This window comes from Balaenoptera borealis (genome assembly GCF_965194805.1).
Source record: "Balaenoptera borealis genome assembly, chromosome: 16".
Lineage (NCBI taxonomy): Eukaryota > Metazoa > Chordata > Mammalia > Artiodactyla > Balaenopteridae > Balaenoptera > Balaenoptera borealis.
The window spans coordinates 38,847,214-38,870,632 of NC_138872.1; the positions used below are offsets into that span (position 1 = coordinate 38,847,214).

A 23,419-nucleotide genomic window follows, 5' to 3' on the forward strand; every position below is an offset into this window, starting at 1 on the left:
TTATTTGGTTTTCCTTCTTCAAGGGATACCTTATGGCTCTATTACTGTGAGGTATTTTCTATAGTTTTGCTTAATTTTAAACAGCCTTTTGACACTCAGTACAGCTTGAAAGCTGTGGTTTACATCCATACTCAAACGTCTTTCAAAAGTAAATAAGCATATATATATACACACACACACATATATATACACACATAGATGTAGCTATATACATCTATGTAGATATAAAATAAAAAGTTATTGAGAAATCCAGCAAGTCACTGGGCTGAAATTTCAACTGTGTATGTAACATCTTATTTAGTTCTATTAGATACTATCATTATCCCATCTTACCAAGAAGGAAACTGAGGCTTAGATAAGTTTATCACCTTGTTCAAAGTTACGCAGATGGTAAGATTCAGAATTTGATTCAAAACCAGGCCCATGTGATTTTTGAACTAGGTTTCTTAACCACCACAATATAGTATATAACAAGTCCTAATATTTTTGCCCTAGATTTATACACATTCAAGTTTTTTAACAAATTGCCATTTTCCCCACCAATCTGGCAAAGCTGTCATTAGAAAGTTCTTGGTATTTACTGTGACAAATAAAATGTCACATTCATCTAGTTGTTGAGGTAGGACACCTCATTTAATCATCATAGCAATCCTGTCAGATGCGTAAAGTTTATTATTCCCACCAGGGATGAAACAACAGTGTCTCAGGGAGGTTAAACAATTTGCCTAAGAAGCCAAGACTGGTAGGCAACTCTGCAGAGATGCAGGAACAGGAATGGATACATAGAATCACAGGAAGGAAAATATTAAGGCTTCAAATCCAGATGGAGATGCTGAAAGTTCGGCAGGATCAGCAATCTTTGTGTCTTCCTTGCATCCTTGCTTCACTTAGTTTGTGAATTCACGATTCAGAGACTTGTCATTTTCCTTCCTTGTCTTCTGGTCTCAGACTTGGAGCTAACTCTTAACCCTACAGGCAGCAGCAGTACGAAAGGAGAACAATCACATAGCAGCTTGGTTGTCTTTTCTGTGTCTCACTCATATGACTTATTTCCTCTCCATCCTCAGGGCCACAGTTTTAAGTGCCTTTGCTGAGTCACTGTTTGAGAAGTTGCCCAGCTTTGCATTGTTCTTACATGTATATGAATGTTCAGGGACCATTGCCCCCTTCTTTCTGTATTTCAATGTAGGAATATGTATCTCTCTCAATGAAATCACCTTTTTTTCTTTTCGACTTTCTAATTCCACTGAGCAATTCTATATTGAGTCTTTGAATTAAGACAACTGGCTCCGCCTTTTTCCCATAGTATCGCATGGTATAAAACAGATTCTCTAATACTTGAGTTTATACTTGAGTTTATTACTGAACAGATGATTATTTTAAATGAATGACTGGTACTTCTTTACTTCTGCATGAGGCAAATGCCACAGAGGATTGTTTAAGCCTGCTGGGTTTGGCGAACAATCCCTGTTCCTGAGGGGTTAATGACCAGTTTCCTCAACTGACAAAAACTTAACGTTTCACTTCATCATGGAGCACGTGAGGCAGAGGAGGGATTTCCCAGCCCCAGAATGAAGCTGTTTATACTGTTTATTATACTTGCTGCCCCTCCTTCCATCCAGGGGGAGAGGACTTTTTAAGAGTCCTGACAAAACTGCAGGTGTGTGAAGGCTCCTGCTAACAGCAGGGGTGGCCTTTATAGGGTTTCCTCGAGACTGCTTCAGATCACTTTTCAGTGTGTAAAACTGGATTTTCATTAATGGCACTAATGACAGGTTAATGGAGACAGGGTGGTGGCACACCCGATGCCACAGGCAGGGCAAGGGAGGCTGAAAACAGGCCAGCCTGAGCTCCTGGAAGATGAAATACCACGGGGTGGTGATGCTCTGCCTTTCTTCTCAAATACCTGGCAGGCTCAGGGCCGACTTGTCAAATGGGTCACCTTTGAGGCCAAACAGGAATAGATCCAGTTACAATTTTTCACACAAGGACAAAACAAGGAGGCAGAAAAAGCTCAGGGTTCAGACATTTGCAAGCTGCAGCTGGTTTCCGTGGCAGGAGGTTCTGAAGACTTATGAGCTGACACATTACCCTGGATGCCACCAAGCACTGACCTCTCTGCTCCTTCTCCTCCCCAGAGTGGGGTTCAAGGCTACCGATTGACACAAGGGCCACAGAGGACCATATCAAAGCAGCGGCCCCATCACAACTCGTCATTTTTAAAACACACACAATCTGCTTGAGCTGGAAATGCATAGGAGCAAATCTGAGTTTCTGGCCTTGTCTCCAGGGAGCTCAGGTGGTCGGTAGTTCCTGATTCTTACAGCAGTTCTTCGTGGTAGGTCAGCATAGTTTCTAAATAAATGGTGTGAGAGCAGAGGAAAGACAGAAGCTGATGGAGATGGATTACTTTGACTTTCTTTTCATTGTCTAATCCATCAGCAGAGGAAAATACTTTCTTTGAGCTATCCTCCCTGGCTTTGATCTTCTCAGTGGAATGCTGGGAGAAATTATGGCCTTTAAAGTGTGCCAGTGTAATTGTAATATTAAAAACTACAAAGAGGCTACATTACAAAGAGGCTAGTTCATCACAAAACTAGGAATATGACTCAAAAATCAGCTCTATAGGCACGGCAAAGGCAAGTCACCCACACCATCACGTTCTGGCTTCGCTGAAGCAGAAGTCAGCACCCAAGGAAAAGCCTATTATTTATCATTCCAGTTCCTACTCAATGTCCTCATTTTGAAGTCAAGAAAAAAGATGTACAGGGAAGTTGAATAACTTGCCCAGCATCACACAGCACTTGGGACAGAGCCAGAGCTAGAAACTTGGTCTCTGAAACTTTCTATCCAGTTCTCTCTCTTCTGTTTCATATTGCCTCTTGGAAAATCCCCTTTGAATCATATTTTCTCCATGAGTTCTGTGGCCGCCACAACCTCTTAGTTGGGCTAGTTGTGGCAGGGCCAGCCTTCCTGCTGGTCAGTAGCTGATGGTCCTGCCTCTATTACATTTGAAATAGGTACATTCTCTCGGGTGTCATATTTGTCCCTTATGCAGGCTCAAAGCCAAAGTTGAGGTTTTGCTCCCTTTAATTTCTCCAGCTTGATAATTCCCCCAAGTTTTATATTGTGGCTCTATAATCAATGTAATTTTCTTATGTCCATATTTATCTCATCAAACTACCAAGAATTTTTGCTATTTATTTGTACATAGTGGCCATTTTTATGTTGGTACAAGGGACTGTGAATGTACTATGCTGAAATGATACAAATTATGAAGCAATAGGAGTTATTAATCCATGTCAGCATTCCTGTGTGTGTGTGTGTGTGTGTGTGTGTGTGTGTGTGTGTGTGTGTGTGTGTGTGTGTGTGTTCATCCAGATTTTGGGTTGACTGGTACAGAAGTGTGAACAGAAGATGGACCACTTAAAATATGCACATTTGTAAGATTTCTCTCTGTGTTACGTGAATACTTGATGTCTTTTACCAGTGTGTTGATATAAAGCTGCTTTGAATATTCTTGCTAAGCCTGGTGGAATTAGGTCATAATATAGAGGGAATGAATGTATCTTAAGGAGTCAGGATAAAATAGTTGAAAAACCAAAGACATAAGTTACTAATCTTTGGGGAGGGAGGAGAGGGCTTCAAAACTACCCTGGCTGCTACTTTGAGTTGAGGGGATTAAATAAGATAATAAGAATGTAAACACTTTGTAAACTATGACAGGTTATATATATCCATTACACATTAAATCACATTTGAAAAACAAATATGAATATTATATGTTGCTTTACCTTTGAATCAATTGGTTAGCCTCCCCATACTTCAGAGCCTGAACTCAAAATCAGCAAGAGAGTATAGATTTTCATAGTACACTGTATCAGTTAGCTATTGCCACAGTAGCGCTACATAACAACCACAAAATGTCAGCCGCATACATTTATTTCTACTTCTGTGGGGCTCATTTGATAAAAGCTGGGCTTGCTCATCCATCCACAGGCCAACTGGCTTACTCAGATATTTCCAGGTTGGCTCTGTTTCATGGTCTCTCATCTTCTTGGGACCAGCATGATAACCTGAGCATGTCTTTTTATTGTAATGGCAGGGGCTCAAGAGCAAGTGGAAACACATGCATGCTTTTTCAAACTTCTGTTTCTATCAAGTCAGCAAGTATCCCAAAGCAAATCACATGGCTGAGACTAATGTCAAGGGGTAGGGCAGGTCACCCTGTTCATGTGAGAGGGCCCTGCAAATTTGCATAGCAAAGAGCATAAATACAAGGAAGGATAGGGACTTCCCTGGTGGCGCAGTGGTTGGGAGTCCGCCTGCCAATGCAGGGGACACCGGTTCGAGGCCTGCTCCAGGAGGATCCCACATGCCACGGAGCAACTAAGCCCGTGCACCACAACTACTGAGCCTGCACTCTAGACCCCGCGAGCTACAACTACTGAGCCCATGTGCCACAACTACTGAAGCCAGCGCACCCAGAGCCCATGCTCTGCAACAAGAGAAGCCACTGCAATGAGAAGCCCACGCACCAGAACAAAGAGTAGCCCCCGCTCGCCACAACTAGAGAAAGCCTGTGCGCAGCGACGAAGACCCAATGTAGCCAAAAATAAATAAATAAATTTATTAAAAAAAAATACAAGGAAGGATAAAGATTTGGACCAACTAATGCAATTTACCATATCTACATGCTATTGAAATCATTAGTAGAAGCAATGGATTAACTGAATCTTAACAACATAATATTTAGTGAAAAAGATTGGAAGAAGAGTGAGAAATATAATAACCCCACATATAAAAATTTTAAATGCATACACTCAAGCAGTAACACATTCAAATTGAAAAATAAACTCACTAAGCATACTAAAAGAGCTGTCTTTGTCCCCAAAGTGTGATGGAAGGAGGTATGGCACAGATAGAAGGAACTACATTTTAAAAATCATTGCTATATATACACTCTGACCACTAAAGACATGGTTGCAATCATGATTCACAGCTCGTTTATCAATTCTGATTTTAGACCAATAAAAGACATAGTCCCTGTTCAAAAAGAGACTATTTTTCAGTTGATTTTTCATTTTATTCATGGAAATCAATAACAAATTAGTTTATTTAGGGATGTTAGACTGTAAGATCATGTTGCCTATAAAATATTTATAAATTGGGTCCAGATTTTTTCTGTCTTTTAACCATTATACAGTGCTTCACAGATTGTAAATTATTTTCATATTTTTTAACTCATCTAATCCTCATAACAAATGCTGTGTGAATAGCAAGGTACATTAAGGACTCATAAACCAAGTCTGTGAGCTGCTAAGTGGTGCCTCAGGTGACACAACCTCTATTTCTCACGATTCTTATTAAAATGGCTCCTCAAAATAACCTGGCCATAAAAAATATACATACTTGGGTCCCACTACCAGAAATTCTAAGTCAGTAGAACTAGAGTAGACCCCAGACACCTGTTTTTACAAAACTTCCTTAAGGGATTTTGATGTACCCTGAAGGCAAGAACTCTTAACCGAGGTATGCTTTCTTGGCAAAGACATGGTTAATTTGCAAGAGATTGGACACATTTTGTCAGTCTTTCCCATTTTCTCTTTTCTATACCCTTTCAGTTGGCTAGGTGCTTCCAAGCCTAGGAATTATTATCTTCTTTTGCTAGTCCTCCCCATTTCTCTCTTGCACTAAAGTTTAGTTGATTTGTTTCTGCCCACTTGATTCCTAGAAGATTAAGCACAGTTATTTTCAAAGAGGAATAGGGCAGAGACATTGCTCTCTTGACTTTGAAAACAAAATAAAGGACTCACAGCATTTCTAGTTACATATTACATTGAGTACTTTATACCTTTCAAAGTATGCTCAGGTTCTGCACTTTATTCACTTTGTGAACTTGAATTCACAAAGAGTTATGATATTTTGGTGACCTGGTAAGATAATTCAACTACTGGTCTAGAGAGCTAGGTTACAGCCTTCGTTTTGCCAATAGCCAGCTGGGTGACTTGGAATAAGTACAATGAGGGGTTCATGACTTGGCCTTTCCATAAATAGCCACTAGTAGGTATACCGTCAGTTTTGCTTTAAGGCTTGTTTTGAAAACATGAATTTGTGTCAATGCAATGAACATATTATGTAAGCATTTGAGCATAATATATTTCAAATGCAGGATTTCATCCTTGAGAAACACTATGTGAACACAGAAAATTGCACCCAACTAAACCAAATTGTGTAGGAATACACAAAATGCACACAAGCATATACCTCAAATATCTACCCACTCCCTCAGTTCACCACATGTGCTGTAAGCCACACCCATCCACATCGAGGGTTACAACTTTCTGGTTTCAAAGAACTCTCCTTCCACTCTTCACAATAACTAATAAGCTGCAACCATTCCGACATCCCCACCCACAAGCAAACTTTAGATCACTTTCAAAGTAAAGCACCATATTCACTGTAGCATTTAAGAGACTGCAAATATTGCCATGGTAGCCAAGTTTTGGAGTGCTTCTGTGAGCTACAAGGGAGACCTGGGGCACTCAGCCCACCTGCCTGCATCCTTGCAGCATACCTCCTTTAGTTATTCATGCTTTAGGAATAAACCAAGGTGAAATCAACATTGAACTTAGTAAAGCCCTCCAACTGTACCCATTTTTGAAACAAGAACAGTCTCTGAGGGATAGCCTAGCACCACCTTCAAACTGTTTGGACTTTATTCTTTTTAAAATGAAAGAAGGGGGTTAGATGAGCTCCAAAACCTTTCCAGTTTGGGATCACAATGGGCCCCACTGTAGTCACGTGGGGCTTGGTATTAATATTGAAAATGCTGAGATTTAAAGTTTCTTTTGTTACCTGAGCTCTGTTAGGTAACAAAAGAAAAAAATAAACTTTATTCCAAGTTAGTGTTTAGTGACTCAGTCACATAGAACAAAAGGTGGTAAATCTCCATAGTTAAATGGAGCTTAATGTTTGAAACATCCTCAGGGAATATGAAAAGAAACGAAAGAATAATTGCAAAGATTGATATATGTTGACTATGATTATTAACTTTAGTTTCTGAAGACTGCTATAAAATTTAAAATTAAATTTCTATATTAATCCTCACTAGAAGCTCCAAGGGTTTTTTGGGTTTTTTGTTATTGAGTTGTATATTTCATCAGATTAACCCCTTAATAGATATATGGTTTGCAAATATTTTCTCGCATTCCATAGATTGCCTTTTCATTTTGTTTATGGTTTCTTTTTTTGAGCAGAAGTTTTTAGTTTGATGTAGTCCCACATGTTTGTTTGTTTTTGTTGCCTTTGCTTTTGCTGTCAAATCTAAAAAATTATTGCGAAGGCCAATGTCAAGGAATTCCCTATGTCTTCTTCTAGGATAGACTAACTCTTCTTAAGAGCCAAAAGACGTGAACACGTTATTTCATCTTGAGTTCTTCATTAGCCTTCAACTATTCTTACCACCAACTTAACTGCAGTATCCTCCAATCATATGGATTATCTGTAATTTTGAGTATAGTATTTTCTGTCTATTTTATAGAAGCAACCTTTTGAGAAAGAGCTGGGTCCACTCCTTGAGGTAATCAAGGGTTATATGCCTTGTCATATTATACATAAGAGCTTTGTTGAATCCAGGCAAAGAGATACAGCAATGATCTTCTCAGACTTTGCAAAACACTATGGCAGACTTGAGAGCATTGCAGACACCAGACTTCAAGAACAGAGGGTTAGGCGGAAATCAGTGCTGCAAGAAAAACCAAGAAGCACTTTTCTGGAGTTCCATATTGCCACATAAGAGCAGTGACTCCATAGAGACTGTGCAAAATGGACAATGAGGAGGAGAGAACATTCCAATCTCAGGGCCGAAGGTAAAAGCTCAGCTGTGAGGCCACAGAGCAAACCTGGCAGTGTGGCCTGGCAGGGACATCTTTGGACAGCCATGCCCTGGAGGGGATGGGCTGAAAAGAAAAATGTCAGTAGGATCCAACATCTCTGCCTTTGGAGTTCTGGCATGATAACTACCAAAAAGTTCCACGAAACAAAAGGGGAGTACCTCTTCTCCAGGATTTGTTAAACAGGTGAGGTTTTGTCTGGGAACATTAAAAAAACAGCACAGTACAACACATAAAAGGTGACTTTTCTCTCCTTAGGCAAAAATTAATAGAAGGGATATCTCAGATGTATGTAGAGAAATAGTTTAAGTAAAAATTGGTTTGGTTTGGCAATATTTTTGCATGCTTTGGTGAACATACTCCAAACATCTGCATGTTCAGAATGCCATGTGGCTTTAATTTCTTAGCAGGATCTTGAATAATCTTTAAGCCTGCGAACACAGGAAGTAATTTATAATGATATGGTATTTAGATCATGTTCATGCACTTAAGTGCTTTATTTTTATTAGTAAAGTGTGTTGGTAAAATAGTAAAAATTGTTGCATATTTGGACTTTTCTAGAGATTTTTATCTCTTTTATTTGATGTATCTCTTCTTACTGTTTATATAATTTAAAATATTCAAAAATTGATGATAGCCAAGAGCTTAATAATAGTAATTAAAACACAATGTGTAGAAGGCAGGTCCATAAGTCACATGGGGCCGCAGCTGTCTAAATTGAAGTATCTAATGGTTCAAATTTTCAAGAGTTAGATTTCCTTGGACATTTCCCAGCCAATGCAGTGCAACTGTCACCATGGCCATAGATATTTTCCTCATTTCTGTAAAATAATTAATTCACATGCAGTAAGAGAGTATAATCTATAGGAATTACCAATTTTATTATATTATTGAGCTCATAACTACTGCATAGTAATTCTCATAGCAATTTTCATAAGACTCTGACTACTGACACTCAAATTCTGTTTGAAATGTCATTCAGGAAAACTACCAATGGCAACCTGTCCATTAATCTTATCTCTCTGGACACCTACTTGGCTCTCTTTATTTCCTTCATTCATTTTGGTAGATATCAACTCATTTTTCAAATGAGAAAATAACTGAAGGACTCACTGACCATTAAAAATCATCAACAGTACAGGGAGAAATGAAATAGAACATCTTGAGTTCTGCTTCAGGGGATTCAAAAATTGCTCCTTTTTGGAAATGTGATCTTTCCATACTGGACTTGTACTTCAGCCATGACATGAAGCCTCATTTTAGCACTGAATTGCATTCTCCAGGGTCCTGGGCCAGCTAGATCAGCTACACATTATTCTTGGTATTCAATTAATGCAGTGTCAATTTAACTAATCAAGGAAACTTACTCTATGGAATGTAAAAAAACAGAAGCAAACAACCATCAAATACACCTAACCTGGCAATCCTCCCTCATCTACTGTTATGGTAGTTGATTTATCTGAATAACTGAAATTGCCTCAGTTATCACACAATTTTGTTCTTATCTACTCCTCAACTGTCCAGCTTTATTGTGGAAGCAGTCTTTCCATTAAACAAATGAGTATTCTAAATATTATCCTAGATATTAGAATTACAAAGATTACTTAGGCTAAATCCCTCCTTCAAGAAGTTCAATTCAAAGAGAAAGATGTGCGAAGACTAAATGTCATTATCATATGGTAAGTAGATTAACAGAAGCAGGCACAGGGTGTTATGGGAGTCCAGAAGGGTGTAACATACTTTAGTAAGGGAAGTTACACATGGCTTCCTTAAAAACTGGAGCTTGAGTTAATTGTTAAAGGTTATATAGAATTGACTCCAGAAGAATAAAGGAAAAGGAGCAGGCCAGGCAAAATGAGAAAGGCATGGCATGGGACTGGGGAGGGGGATAATTATAAGTAGGTAATTTAAACCAGACCATAAAATTCAGGGCAAGGAGTGACAGCAGATAAAGCCAGAGAGATGATGACACCTTGTTTCTTGGTACAACTGGAAATGTAGTCATTATTTTTGGAGTTTTCTCCGACTCTCTAACCTGCCTGAAGAGCTCCTAACTCATACATTCTTTCCTAATTCCTTTACCAGAGTGAGTTGTAAGGTCTTTAGAGCTATAGGGCTCTTACAACAGGAGGTTTCTGGATCTTTCCTCCTGTTCCATAATGTCCTTTTTTTCTCCAGAGGAATGTGGTCTTTCCACCCCAGCCCGGGAGCATGGCTCTATTCAGGGAAAGCCCTCCTAATTCTACTACCTAAACCTAATCAAATTGTTCCTATTACTAACTGTTCCTGCAGTAATTGGCCCAACTGTACTCTGAATCCAGTAAGATGTGATTCCCAACTCTTAAAGATTCAATTGTGAAAAAATGCATATGTACATGACATACGTACCCACATCCCCACACATCTTCTCCCCATTTCTCCTGCTTACTGTTGGATATTACACAGAAATTTAGTTGCAAAGACAGTCACTGGAGTGTTATTAATTTTGTGGAGAATGAGAAACAACCTGAGGAGAATGAATATATATATATATATATATATATATATATATATACAATAACAATAAACTCACATTTATAAACTCATAAATATAGGCTCATAAACTCATATTTAATAAAATGTTAAATAAAGTTTTCTAATAATGTATAAACATGAAAATTATCCATGATGTGTATTTAGTCGAACAAGTTATACTACAAAACTGCTTCCTCCTAATTTTGCTTCTAGGAAGTTTCGCACACACACACTCAAGTACACAGAGAGCCAAAGACTAGAAGGTAGAAGACTGTATCTCCGATTTTTACATGGGTTGTCTGAATAGCTGTATTAATGATATTTTTATTTTCTTTTCTCTTTGTACTTTTCTTATATTTTACAACTTTTTAAGAAGAATATACATTACATTTATTTGCTTTAATTTCTAAAAATATTGTAAACCTGCAGAAAACTCTAAGGAATAATCTAATTAACAGCCTGATAACCTTAGGGATGTGGCCTACATCAAGTGAATGACTTGGCCATAGGTTTCACAAAAAACATCTTGGAATCCAAGATCTCTCACTTCAAGGCCAGTTTTCCCTTCCATACTCTGCTCCTTCCTTTTCTATCATAAACAGCTTATTCCTTTATCAAACTTTGTCTTCCTCTTTGTCCTCTTAGTTAAGCTCTATGTAGAAAAAGTAATTGCTTTAAACTCACCTTCTCCTCATAGATGAGTATCTCCATGCATTTTAATGGCAGGACAATTAGTTCAAGTCTCCTGTTATTCTTAAGCCAAAGTTCCAAAGTGCTGCAGAGATTTACCTAGAATTTAGATGTTAGAACAGAATAGATGAACTATAAATAAATCAATATATAAATAAAATTATTTTAGGCTTTTGTAAAATGTTAGTGGGTTTATAAGAGTGGCATCAATCCAAATAAAATGGAAGGCATTTAAAAATGTTCAATTTGCCCCACTTCAAAAGGCATGGTGTACTAATATCATTAATTGAAATAACAGATTTAATAACTACAGTGATTTTTTTTGCCATTCAACATTTAGGCCAATAACAATTCAGTTTGGCTTTACATTGGAGACCAATACATTCTTGGATCATTTACTTAAGACTAAGCTCCTTTGGGCTATGAACTTTGGAACTTAATGAGTGACATTTAGTCTTGGGAATACATCGGCAGACGAGAGGAGATCTGCCACAGAAGGTAGTCAGAGCTGGGATCTTGTTTTTCTTTCAACTCGGGTAGATGGAAGCCTCCAGTCTCAGTGTTCTTTGTTTGAAGACTTTGTTTCTGCCTGCCAGTGCCCAATCTTGACACCATTTCAGCCACTCTCTTAGCTGGGGGCCAGCTCTTTCCTTTCTCAGTACTTTCTCTGTTCTAACATTGCTTCCTTGAATCACTTTGTCCCTCTCTATTCCCCGACTCTCTGAACTTCAGGACTGTAAGGAATGGAGATCATCTAGCCAAAGTTCCCCAGTGTAGTCCCACTTGAGCCCCCTTTAATAAATACGCATGGTGTTCCATTTTTTGACCTGGAAATTCTGCCAGGATGCACCACCTCCCTTTAGGAAGGTTGATTCTTCTGACTACTAGTGGAATTCAGGAATTTTTTTCTTTATACCTACATGTTTTTTCTAACCTATCTCAGAAATTCTGATATACACCCTCCCTCCAAAATGGTATGCTACCAATGCTGATTGAGAATCATTAATATGGGGTTGGCCAAAATGTTTGTCCGGGTTTTTCCATAACATATTATGGACGAACTTTTTGGCCAACCCCATATAATACAATTCTCTAATTTTACAGATTTTTTAAAAAATGACCTAAAGTTAGTAATTTGCCCAAGATTAAATCATTACTTATGAAAGGTACAGAGCTAGAACCTGGTTTTTTTTTTAATTCCCACACTGGACTTCTGAAACAGAACTGAATCCAGAATTCAGGCCTCTTTGCTTCTAATTCAATTTCTCCATACATCCCTTGAATATTGCCTCCAACTTTTACATCCTAATCACCCCCAAAACTGCCATCCCACTAATGAGACCACCAAATAGGGACTATGGAAGTCAACTAGTCCCTGCAATGCGTTTACAAATAGGGATGACAAAATAACTGAATATGAAATTCACCCATGTCTGGATGACATTACATGATCATCCTCTATTTACTTAGCACCTGCTGTGTCTGATTCACCTGTAGTTAGGGGCCATTAAGATCAGCACCTGTTTACTAAACACCTCTTGTGTTGGGCTAGTTCCTGGAAATACAGGAGTTAGCTTAAAAGTATTATTTGAAAAAGGTTTTCCAACCTCTACTGATTTCTTTTTCATATTATGACAAAGAAAGTAAGGCCGTTTTTTCCCTCTCTGCCTTCCGAGTTCCTGTACCACTGGTGGAGGCGGCAGTCTAGCATAGGTCAAGCAGTGAATTAGCAGTTTTGGTTTATTTTCAGCTCTGGTCTGTCTCCTTATCCATAAAACAAAGGAGTTAAGGCAACTGATCACAAAGGTCCTTATGAACCCTAACGTTCTATGACGCTCTTTAATCCAAATTCAACAAGGTCAAAGCCCTTTTTGGAATTAATCATCTGGTAAAATGTTGTCAGGAAGCCAATATGTTAGGAAAACAATATGCCTTTTGATCTAAGCTCTTGACATTTTTCCAAAATAAGTCCCTATTAACCATGATTATAAAATGACTCATTAAACTATTTGTTTGTATTGAGAGTCAATACAGAACACCCACATAGATAGTAAATCTTTCACTACAGTGTGAAGAGCCTGTAGCATCGGTGTGACATAAGTAATATAGCTCTTTCTAGAGGTGACTCCACTTTATCCTGACTCTTCTCATTTAGGCAAAGTTTACCAAAGGAATGTCTCATAGCCAAGCCCATTCTGCAGATGAATACAATGAGAAACTTGTACCCAGTCTCCCATGAGAGCTAAGGATTCTAGTTGACACAGCTCTCTAAATAGTACCATAACCTTCCATCACCTCCACACTAGCCAGCTCATTATCACTAACACAAGACGATGTATTGAGTGAAGACTATGATCCACATGGTCATCCAGAGTTTCTTTTCAAAACAAGTATTTCACATCATGTCAATAATCTTCATAGTATTGAAGAGAGGTAAAAAATCTTGGCATCCATAAGTGAAAAATATGGTCACTAACTGTGGCAGGCAACCTTTAAGATAGCCGCCAATGATTCTTGCCTCCCGGTATGCATACTCTCGTGTAGTCCACTCCCCTTGTGTGTGGGCTGGACTCCTTGACTTCTAATGAACAGAATACAGTAGAGTGATGGTATGTCAGTTCCAAAATGAGGTTACAAAAGGGCTGTGGCTTCTGCCCCCTCATGTCCCTTTCTCTCTCTCTCTCTCCTTCTCTCTCTCTCTCCCTCCTTCTCTCTCTCTCCTTCTTTCCGTCTTGAAGTCCTTGTTCTTCGAGAAGCAGGCTGTCATTTTGTGAGTGATGCGATGGAAAAGGCGATGTGTCAAGGAGCTGATAGCTCCAGCAACAGCTAGCAAGGACCTCTGCCCTGCCAAAAGCTATGTGAGTGATCCCAGAGGCAGATTCTCCCCAAGTTGAGTCTGGTGTTGAAGGCAGCCTCAGAGAGCACCTTCACTGCAGCCTGTGATGGACTCCGAGCCAGAGGCACCCAGCTAAGTTGCATCTGGATTTCTGACCCATAGAAACTGTGAGATAATACATATTTTTAGGATGCTAATTTGGGGGTAATTTGTTATGCAGCAACAGATAACTAAATCTCCCCCGAAGTCATCAGTGTGACCACACAATTTTACTAGGAGTGGCTTGGTCTAAGCGTCCTCTTGATCTAAGAGGAACTCCTACTTCCTGCTTTCATACTTGCCATCTTCTTTTTGGCAACAATGGAGCTTTGTGAATGGTTCACAGCTTTCCCAGTGTACCTCTTCCATAGAAACACCCTGGCACCATCTGCCAGCAGGGAGCTAGCCAGCTCAGTGTCAGCTATGGTAACAGAAATCTCATCTCAAGTATTTTCACTTCCTCAAACTCATGTTCAAGCAGAGCTTCTGAAATTCCTTTTTGGCAAGTGTTTCCCCTACTGCTTCTTTAGTCAAATAATCTCATTTTCAAACCCTTTGCCCTGGTATATGCCATGCTGTGCCAGCTGCCCAGCTTGCTTCTCTGGAGCCAGTGCCCACTTAATAGCTAAAATATTTGCCTTGTTCCTTTAGTTTGTCCCTGGCTTCTCACACGGTATCCACATTTAAAAAAAAAAATACAGCTTATTTCGCCACTGGTCAGCATTTCAAGAACAAAGAAATACCACTTTCCTTGTAAAAATTTCACAGAAGAAAAGGAAAATTATAAAATGATTTTTGGGGAATGCAAAGGCACACAGACCCAGGAGAGGCAAACTCTACTTGTTCAGGGCATGGTCAAAAAAAAAAAAAAAAAAAAAAAAACAAAGAGACAGAGAGAATTAGGGCTCTGGAAGAATCTAAAGAAATATTTGAGCATTTTATCAGGATGATGAGTTGGAGCTCAACTATCTAAACTACTGAAATAGTCTGCTAGAAAGAAGAGCTTGTATTACAGTGTCCAATAAGCCACTGTATTCACTTATATATTTATAAATGACTTACACTTATCTATTCCTGTGTGTGGACAGGTACAAGCATCAAAAGTTTTTAAGAGCAGAGTTCAAGTGTGACAAGAAGACTGAGGGTTTGGACTCAGAAGAGCAGGGGAAAACAATCTCTCAGCACTGAAGATGTGACTTTAATGATGAAAAATTACAGGGGGAGGGGGTTGGAGAATTGCCTTGCTCATTCACCTGATTTTACCTAACCTGGGCTAATGTTGACTCAAAGCTGTTTACATTCCATATTCCATGTTGTTTGAATAAAAAAACATGTTTTCCATCTTCTTCAACTGACTCTGGTCTATACTTCAGAACACATTAGAGCCATGGCAGGATTCAAGCTATGAGAGCAGCACACATGGCATCGTTACTGGTGTGGCGATCTGACCTTGACAGTAGTTATGTTCCTAAGAAGCAGAACTAGACCTGATGGGAAAAATTCAGGTTCACCCCCACAGGCACTGACTGGTTAATGCAGCTTTCCCCATATCTGGACTTGTCTGCATCTTAAGACAGAGATAGTCGTGGGAGAGAATCAGGAACTCAGACAAATGAAATTATATTGGATGAACCTACCATCTCTAAAATTAGTATAAATTTATATAAACCTTCCAGTCTCTCTCCAGAATCCTGATGATGGACTACAAGAAATCAGATAATTTGTTCTTGTCCATTCTGCCCTCATTTGTCAGTTTGAGGAGTGGCCGTGGGAAGGAGTATATGACTGAAGACTGGCCCCCACGGCCATGCTAGGCAGGTGGCCCTGAGCAAATTTAGTAGGAAAAGAAATAAGTCAAGTCATAAGAGAGTTATAGATTCTGCTTTTCTTACTATCAATCCTTTTTCTGGTATATTACAGGTTTCTTAGGAAGGGGAACATTTTATAATCCTCTTCCAAATAAAATTTGATGTAAATGATTAGTTTAAATAGAATCAGCCTGATAAAGCAGAGAGGGCCCTGAACTATGATTCTGGGGAACGGAGGGGTCTGTCAGCTGTGCTCCTCGAAACATGCTACCCTGAGTTTCTGAACATCAATGTTAAGATATAAAAGGTGAAAACCTTAAATAATGTATGTCTGTAGCACAAAGTGTTGGCATGAAGATTAATATCAAAAGTGCTTGGAAAGCCAAGAAGATATTCAATTGTATGATCACATTATTATTATTGTTTTGTTTTTATTGTTGTTTGAAAAAATGATCATTTCCCATGATGTGAGATAATGATACATCTCATTATTAACGTTCGGAAGTGAACTACATGAGTAACGACAGGACAAGGGTGTGTTGGTGCTTCTAATTCTTACCTGTTTTGGCGATTTCTCATTTAGTTCTATTTTCAGAGTCAGTCTGATTTACATCCAGGCAAATCCTGGATATAAATCAGGGGCTTAGAAAGGCTCTTGCAACACTCCACTCTCACAAGTATTCTGTTCCTTTTTCTTGATGCCTAACAGAAATCCCCAGCAATGTCCTTCATTCCCCAGTAAGCAGTGGGTTTCAAAAGCTATTGCCTCTGGGTGAGATCATGCAATGACTTAAGTCCACTAGAAGTTGGGAAGGACTGATGGCTACTGCTTCTTGAGAGGGAGCATTGGTGGTGGGTGGGGAAAGAACAGGACACCAGGGGCCTGGAGGGTCACCTGTGTGGGAAGGTGAGGACTTAGGCTGATGGGAAACTTGTGGCTAATTTACCCAAGAATGTCATGCTTTAGTAAAACCAGAATTTGACACCAAACCTTCTCTTAGAGGTACTAATATGTTTCCATTTCAAGGTTTAACAGAGCAAAGAAGACACATTCCAAATATGTTATATTCAGTTTTGTGGCTATAAAGCAAATTTGACCAGAAGGCTTATAACTAAGAATCTGATTATGCAGAATTTTTCAGCAAATCCTGAAGGACCATGAAAGTAAATAGTAAATTAAGGGAGGTAAAATTAGGCCAGTAAAAATAAACTTTTTTTCAATTGGCTCAGTAGTTAAGAATCCAGATTCCAGAAGATCAGAGGTTCAGAAGATCTGCACTTGTAACCACAAATTGGATTCTAGTGGAAGATGAACCATTTTTGCAAAATTTTTGTCCTGCACGGAGCCCCAGGAGTTAATGGTAGTGGGAAAGACAATGGGGGTTTGAGATGAATCCTCCCCCAACTAGAGGCAAGAATTTAGAGGCAGGATTGTAACAAACTTCCTCTCTGTCAAACCCTGCATGATGGAAAATTTTGAGTAAAGATATGAACAAAGGCAGTGGAACTGAGATAATCCCTTTCTACCTGTGAAAGCACATCTGTGCCTGTCAATTTGGGATGGTTGCCCAGGCTGCAACTGTGGGGATGCAGCCACGGGAGGATTAGTTCTGAGTTGCCAGGCAGACCAGATAATTCTCTCTTTAACAGCTTGAGGCCCAGAAGTCACATTTCCTATTGGACGCAAAGCTCTCCAGGGTGGAACCAAACCTTTGGTCTCCCAGGAGGTCTCGGCTTCTCTCTCCACGGTCCATGTCCTTGAACATTACCAGCTTTTACTGTGTGGGGAAGATCTCGGTTGTGAGTGTGCCCCACAGCATAGCCTGCTGGAGAGGAAGAGGCTCATCTTTCAAGTCCTTCTGCCACTCCCTTTGAAACACGGCTGGTTTGAAAGGGCCTGAGGATTTTCCTGGCTGTGACTTCAAAGCATAGATGAATGCTTGATGTAGAGCTCCAAAGCCTACATGTCTTATTTTATTGTTATAAAATAAGGGCAAGTCAGCCATGTGTTTCTAAACATCCTGTGACAGCAAACTCACCGGCCTGAGGATGTAACAGGAGGTTACGCTTGCACAGGAGGTGAGGGTGTGGGGTGGGCTTTGCCCCAGGGCCCCAAGCCCAATTGGGGCGGATTCAATCCCACTGAGGAAGTGCTTCCGGGGAACCTGAGGGGCAGCAACATTTCCTCGTTTCTGGTGGGCAGTGCATTTGTTTAGTAGGAAAGGGTTCCTGGCAGCATGACTGTTTACCATGTCGACACATTCTGAGAATGTAGGACAAACTTGCAATTCAGAGGGTTCAGGGGAAGCCGCAAGGAGCTGGGGAAAGGGGTCAATATTACCCTTAATGGAACCAAGGGCTCAGGCTTTCATCGGTCCACCAGGTGGTCAGATAGCAGGGTGGAACTTGAGGGTGATATGTCTGCAGGTCTGATCCCCAGAATGAGCTAACTTGGTGCATTTATTAAAAGTGAAAACAGAAATTGCTGCTTTATTTTCTATGTTTTCTTCAAAGATGAAGTGCAACAGGTAAGTACAAGGTAATGAGCAGCAGAAAAGAAAAAGGGCAAACAGAAGTAACAGAACAGAAAGTAGAGAAAAAGATAAAATAGTGAGAAAATGAGCAAAGAGTGGACTTGGTTTAAGTTCCCTAGAGGCATGGCTTAGAGCAGGGCATCAGGTGCAGTTGATATTTTGATGCCAGACTCCTAGGAGAAGGGAAGTGAGGGAAGCAGGAAGGCGGGGGGATTGGGCTGAGATTTAGTCCAGCCTCAGCCTGATTCCCCGGGGAGCACTGCAGCACGAACTGAACCACAGAATTGAGGCAGGTGGACCAGCTCTTTATACTCCAGTTTCAGTCAGTCATAAGCTGAGCTTACTGGAGGGAGGAGGGGCAAAGAGGTCACAACCTTCAGGCTGATGATTCCTGCTGAGGGCAGTTCTTTGGAGATGGGCAGCTGGGAGCCCTCAGAAGCCAACACTCCCAGCAGCTGGCCGATGGGTACACAAGCCAGGAAAGCATATCTGGGAGGACACCAACAGCAGCCTCTCCTGGGGCCTAATGGAGGGACACGCAAAGATTATTCTCATTGCCAGGAAGAGCCTATTCATTTCTCATTCTTTTACTAATCCGTGTGTGAGATGGATTCATGTGGGCTAGAGTAACGGGTTCCAAAACATGGGTCCCTTGGAAGATTGTATCTGAATTTCCCAAAGAGCTTTTTAAAAAATACAGATGCCCAAGACCTGCTGTCAGATATTGTGATTCAGGACATCTGGGATGGGATTTGGCAGTCTGCATTAAAAAAATTCCCCTTCCCTGTAACCTAGTAATTCTACCTCTACGTATATACCCAGAGAAAATGTTCCACATGTACACAAGGAGGCAGGCTCAAGGAAGCTTGTTAAGGCACTGCTTGTGATAGTGAGAAGTAAAAACACCCAGAGGTCCACCAATGGGGAAAAAGAGAAATGAATTATGATGCAATCATTCTATAGAATACTATACATCAGTTAATATGAATGAAGTATATAGCAATGTAGATCCACACTGATATAGAAAACCTAAAGTGGAATGAAAAAAGCATGATGCAGTACAATGAGCAATACAGTGTATGTAGATAAAATTTTAAAATATATACACAAAAATTATGTATTCTTCACATATATATGTATATATGTAAAAATGTTTCCACTATATCTACACTAATGCATTTAAGTTTTAAAAATACCTTAAAAAGAGACTATAACAAAATGCAAATAATCATCACCTGAAATGTGATCTTATCATATATGGTTTTCTTGAACATTTTTTCTAACATAGGACAGTCCTTTTCTCCATCGCTCTTCTCTCCTAAACTTGCTTTGTCATGTGTGTGTGTGTGTGTGTGTATACATGTATATAAAGTATATCAGCTGTCTATATTCTTCCACCTCCTCCACTAGTATATCAGCTCCTGGATGGCTGGAATTTTGCTTCTTTTACTGCTGTCTAGAATTGAGTCTGTCACATAGCAGCTTCTCAGTAAATGTTTGCTTAACCATTTGAGTAGCTAAATGAATTATCAATTCTGGTGGTGGAAACTCAGTTACTTTACATTATTCTCAAGGATTTTATTTCACTTCATTTCATTTATTTTTTTGGCCGCACCACGTGGCATGCAGGATCTTACTTCCCCAACCAGGCACGGAACCCATGCCCCCTGCAGTGGAAGCGCAGGGTCTTAACAACTGGACTGCCAGGGAAGTCCTGATTTTCTGTAATTTTAAAAGTTCTCCTTCACCCCCACACCAACTTCCTGGAAAAGTTCCTCGGGCAAATCACACGCTTTGTGATTATCAGCAAGTTTTGAGGACCACAGGTCTGTGGCAGAGGACATACTGCAGAATTCAATCTGACCTAAAGTTTAGCCTCAAGAGAACTATGTTAAACCAGTTGATTAGTTGAGTTTTAAATTTATCCCTTCATAATTAAACAGCTTCAGCTAAAAAGCAAATCAAGCAGATTAAAACACTCTCTCTCTCACACACACACACACACACACACACACACACACACACACACCAAGAGTTGAGTCAGCTTGGGCCTTATCTTAACGCTCTCAAATTAAATGAGCAGATGCAGACCCTCTTCTATCCCAAGTTCTAAAGCTAATCTTCTCAGTAAGTGGATCCAGCAGTGGATTGAAAGCGATTCTCATCGAGCCAGAGATGGCACTGGATTGAAGTGTTTACCACTGAGCCATTCAGAATGGATTATTTAAAAGGGAAAAAAGCATTCTACATAGTCTACATGTATTGGAAGGACTTATGGAGCAGTGAAGGAACACAAAATCACAACAACAACAAAAACCAATTTATGCAGAACACTTTAAAAAAGAAATTGCTCTGCTCAATGTTATGTGGCAGCCTGGATGGGAGAGGAGTTAGGGGGAGAATGGATACATGTATATGTATGGCTGGGTCTCTTTGCTGTGCACCTGAAACTGTCAAAACATTGTTAATCGGCTATACTCCAATATAAGATAAAAAGTTTAAAAAAAAAAAAAGAAATTGCTGGTGAAACTTATGAGATTTCCCACAATACACAGCAGAGATGATTCTGAGTTCATAACTTGCTGGAGACAAAATTCAAGAAGTCTGAATGTGACCACTCCTCCAACTACTACTCTTCCTTTTTCACTTAAAAGAAAACTTTTCATATACAGGTCTTGCCAATTTCCACAGCACAATTAAATGTGTCAATTTAACTAACCCAACAGAAAATCAGATATTTGTATGCAATTAATGATAGGCTCTTTGCTTATTCGTCTTGATGTGTAGGGGAGAAACCAGTTACGGTCCAGTCCTAAATTTGAGGGATATTTCCATTAAACATTTTTTTAAATGAAAAAAAAAGTTAGAAATCCCAGCTATTCAAAAACAGCATTGGGGGCTTCCCTGGTGGCGCAGTGGTTGAGAATCTGCCTGCCAATGCAGGGGACACGGGTTCGTGCCCTGGTCTGGGAAGATCCCACATGCCACGGAGCAACTAGGCCCGTGAGCCATAACTACTGAGCCTGCGCGTCTGGAGCCTGTGCTCTGCAACAAGAGAGGCCGCGATGGTGAGCAGCCCGTGCACTGCAATGAGGAGTGGCCCCCGCTTGCCACAACTAGAGAGGGCCCTCGCACAGAAATGAAGACCCAACACAGCCATAAAATAAATAAATAAATAAAAATTAAAAAAAAAAAAAAAAAAGAGAGAGAGACAAGAGAGTTTAGGGTTTAAAAAAAAAAAAAAAACAGCATTGGGCAGAGTCAAGATGGTGGCATTGGAAGACACAGAGTATCTGTCTCCCCACAACTAGGGTGCCTGCCAAACGCTGGTGGGGGACCTTGATGCCCAAGGAGATGGGAGTAACCCCCAAGTGACCTCATAGGACGTGGGGGGTACTGAGGAGGGAGGAGAAATGGAGGCCAGACAGGACAGGAGCCCATGAGGGTTGGCTGGGAGGAGGGAGGGGTTTCCACACCTGGAGGGACCCTCGGGGGCTCAGATCGGTGGGGAGCATACCTAGCATTTCCCCTGCCCTATGGGCCAAGGAAGCCTACCCAGCTCTCGGGCTGGGTCCTATGCCCTTAGAGGCCCGCTCCAGGCCACATTGGTTCTGGGGATGTAGGAGGGAGGCCAGGGGAGAACAGGAGAGGTAGGCGGGAGGGGCCCTCCAGGACCAGAGGAGCAGGAGAGGAACGGAGGGCGTTTGCAGGCTTCCTGGGCTCCCAGGCCAGGTCCCCGGCCCTCAGAGACCAGAGGTATGCTTGGGCCCTTTCTGTTGTGTTGAGCCTAAGCCCCACACCCCACACCCCCAGGGCCTTTTCCAGCCCTGTGGGTCCTAAGCATAGGCCACGCCCACCACCTAAACCCCACCCCTGCCTAAGCCCCCCCCCAAACACACAGCCAAGGCCTTTTCTGCCTTTTTTTTTCTCTCTGCTTTTTTACTATTGTGGTTCTGTTTTATCTTCCAGTTGTTATCTCATCTATATTTTAATATTTATATTCTTTCTAAAATATCTGTTAGTTTCCTAGTCTAATTTTAGTTTTTACTCTTTGTTATTGGTCTGCTCCTTTTCTTCTTTTGTTTTGCCACACTGCATGGCTTACGGGATCTTGGTTCATGAGCCAGGGGTTGGACCAAAGCTCCTGCAGTGGGAGCGCCAAGTCCGAACCACTGGACTAACAGAGAACTGCAGACTCCAAGGAATATTTATCGAAGTGAGGTCTCTGGAAGGTCCTCATCTCGGCACCAAGACCCAGCTCTACCCAACAGCCTACAAACTCCAGTGCTAGAAGCCTCAGACCAAACAGCCAGTAAGACAGGAACACAATCCCACCCATCAAAAAAAAAAAAAAAAAAATGAGATGGCAAAAAAATATGTCACAGATGAAGGAGCAAGGTAAAAACCTACAAGACCTGATAAATGAAGAGGAAATAGGCAATCAACCTGAAAAAGAATTCAGAATAATGACAGTAAAGATGATCCAGAATCTTGGAAATAGAATGGAGACATGGATTGAGAAAATGCAAAAAATGTTTAACAAAGATCTAGAAGAACTAAAGAACAAACAGAGATGAACAACACAATAACTGAAATGAAAAATACACTAGAAGGAATCAATAACAGAAAAACGGAGGCAGAAGAATGAATAAGTGAGCTGGAAGACAGAATGATAGAAATAACTGCAGAGGAGCAGAATAAAGAAAAAAGAATGAAAAGGATAGAAGACAATCTCAGAGAACGCTGGGACAACACTAAAAGCACCAACATTTGAATTATAGGGGTCCCAGAAGAAGAAGAGAAAAAGAAAGGGTCTGAGAAAATATTTGAAGAGATTATAGTGGAAAACCTCCCTAACACGGGAAAGGAAATAGTCACCCAAGTCCAGGAAACACAGAGATTCCCATACAGGATAAACCCTAGGAGAAACATACCAAGACACATATTAATTAAACTATCAAAAATTAAATTCAAAGAAAAAATATTAAAAGCAGCAAGGGAAAAGCAAAAAATAACATACAAAGAAATCCCCATAAGGTTATCAGCTGATTTTTTAGCAGAAACTCTGCAGGCCAGAAGGGATTGTCAGGATATATATACTTA

General features: G+C 40.3%; 1 long non-coding RNA gene across 1 annotated transcript in view; it reads right to left on the reverse strand.

Annotated features, from left to right (window-relative positions):
- Window positions 1–11,337, reverse strand: part of LOC309612909 — a 176,957-nt gene extending 165,620 nt beyond the window's left edge. The window contains exon 1 of the long non-coding RNA XR_014235399.1: window positions 11,094–11,337. This is a non-coding gene — a long non-coding RNA (uncharacterized lncRNA). The remainder of the gene's footprint in view (window positions 1–11,093) is intronic.
- Between the last annotated feature and the right edge of the window lie 12,082 nt (window positions 11,338–23,419).